This window comes from Gavialis gangeticus, unplaced genomic scaffold (assembly GCF_001723915.1).
Source record: "Gavialis gangeticus isolate Ggan-Ray unplaced genomic scaffold, GavGan_comp1, whole genome shotgun sequence".
In the NCBI taxonomy this organism is placed as follows: domain Eukaryota; kingdom Metazoa; phylum Chordata; order Crocodylia; family Gavialidae; genus Gavialis; species Gavialis gangeticus.
Window position 1 is genome coordinate 84,574,846 of NW_017729033.1, and position 2,539 is coordinate 84,577,384.

Consider the following 2,539-nt stretch of genomic DNA (forward strand, 5'->3'; position numbering starts at 1 on the left):
GATTTCTGTGGCTGTTTCACATCAGCTAGACACTGTGTTGAATCCAAACATTTGAAAGCCAAGAAATGTGGCTTTCTCCTGATATTTAAGGAGAAGTAACATTATGCCTCCCCCTCAGAAGTTAAGAAATGTAGCATTTACCATGTTGATCAATCACAATAGGTAATAGAAGTGCAGAGAACTAAAGCAATGTTTGTACATTTCAAAGAGGACCTGGAAGGATGGCTTCTTCTGAAGGTAGCAAGATCTACAAGGAAGATGATACCAGTTCATGACCAGTTGATTTCTGTTGTGCAGAATTCTGGTCCTTTAGTTATTCTGAAAATGCTGAACCTGTGATTTTTCAATTCCTCAATTTTGGATGGCTGAAGTGAAATCCTTTGAAAGATTTCTTTTCTGAAAATGTCAAACAGCTACTCCCTGACTATCAGGCACCTTGAAGGAGTCACAAGCTAGAAACCTAGGCATCTAGAATCACAGGTCATTTACTAAAATAATAACAAATAGGATGGAAACTATTAGAAATCTCAGAGTCATAGCCCTTGCTGCAAAGTTTTATTTTTGCTTGGAGTATCATTTTCCTAGACAAGTATATGAAAAAAGTTGCCTGCATGTGGTGATAATGTTAGATAGCAAGCAGATACTTACTGACAACAGACAAGTGGACCCTATGAACCACTGTTCTCTCTTTTTCTGACCTCATAATTGAATGGATCACTGTAGAGTTGGTAGAAAACATGTAGCTCTTTATTATGTAGTTTTCAACAGAACAATATGTCAGGTTCATTCTGGTATACCTTGGGTAAGACAGGCTACATATCCATCTTTTCTCTGGTAGTTTGTTATAAAATCTGAAAAAATGGTGAGAGGAATCAGAACTCATGCTTGAGGTGATATCTTTTATTAGACCAACTAGATATTTGCCAAAAAAAATTTGCAAAAATCTAGTTGGTCTAATAAAAGAAATCACCTCTGCCACAAGTTCTGATTCCTTTTGCATCTAGACCAATACAGCTACAGCCTGGATACCTGAAAAATGGTAAAGTTCTTTTATCTGCTGTAGAGCTTGGAGCATTTGTCTTCTGCCTTCTGTGTTAATAATAATAATTTAAACAAGTGTTGATGAGAGAAGTGATTGGGCTTGCATGCACAGTTCTGCTGCTTAATTCCAAACTGAAGCAAGTACAGAAGTAGACCTGTCCATGACAGGCTATACCAGAACCATGAGATGAGTCGTCATATCCTTTGGGAAGCCTGGTGGAGAGCAAGCTAGGATGATCACTTTCAACTTTCATCAGGCAAAGGTTGGAAGCTCAGCACTTCGAGACACTGATTTATGCAACTAGCCCACATGACTCTGGTGTTATACCTTGTGGCTGATAAAAGCCGATTAAGAAACATCTATTGATGCAAATAATTACCTCCTTGTGTTTTCATCCATTTCCTTTAAGCATGCCTGTTTTTTTACCTGACCTAGGGCACATGCATGTAGCTAAGACCTTGTTGATAGATTCATTAGTCACCTCTAGGATTGGTTTCTTCATGATCAGAGACTACAGTGACATCTGTTTTCATTAGAAATGCTAGAACTAGCTGCTTCCAGGATGAAACTTGTGTGAGCTACCCCCAATATTTTGCTCAAACATCCTCTTTGCATCAGATTTGTTTGAGTGGTTTATCATCCCTCAATGTGTTTCAGATTTGTTGGATTGTTTCCCCAGATGTCTTAGCTAGCATTTCTCCAACTTGACTTTCATTTTGGTTTTCTTTCCAGCTTTCTAAATGTTGTAGGTCTCTCTCTCCTACTTTCTTCTTCTCACTGGTGTTAGCAGCAAGTCAAGAACTTGCCACCTACTGCAGGGTCCACATCATTAAAGATGGTAACAAATAGGAGTGAACATAATGGAGATTGTGGAAGATTAAAAAGTAAGACTTGAACAGATGGAAGGATAGGGGAAAAGTAGAATTGAAAAAGTTTGGCTCAAAATCCACGCTTAAAATTGAATCAACTGCCAGGAGTTTTGAGATTTATCCAGTAAGTACAAGTAGATAATAGTAACTGTTCTAAATCATGTGAGCTTAATCACCGTGCCAAGTATAATTTTCTTAGTCGTGTTTTCTTTGGCTATATATACTGCACAGAATAGTGGCTGTTCTGCTTTAAATAGTGGTGAGCCATGTAAGACTATATTAGGTATGAAACCGGAGCATAACAATTGTGTAAACAGTAGAAGCCAGATCATTTTGAGGGGCATTATGCTGCATAGGACAAAAGTAAAAATGTCATTAAAAAAGCTGCTATATTGAAGTGAAAATTGCTGAATCCATATCACTGAAAAGGGTGTCTGGAAAATGTAATACTACTTTAGCAAAAAATGCAATAAAAAAAATTGCAATATGAATACTGAATGAAACTTTTCTTTGGCTGGATTGCCTTTTTGTATGTATATTGCATATCAAAGCTTCATCTACATCAGAATCATTCTAGTACAGCTGCTAATAGTTTCATAGTTTCTAGGGTCGGAAAGGACCTGAGCAG

The 2,539-nt window shown here is 37.5% G+C and overlaps 1 protein-coding gene across 4 annotated transcripts in view; it reads left to right on the forward strand.

The window, feature by feature from the left end:
• Positions 1–2,539, forward strand: part of SORBS2 (sorbin and SH3 domain containing 2) — a 298,880-nt gene that overhangs the window by 133,541 nt on the left and 162,800 nt on the right. The window lies entirely within an intron of this gene.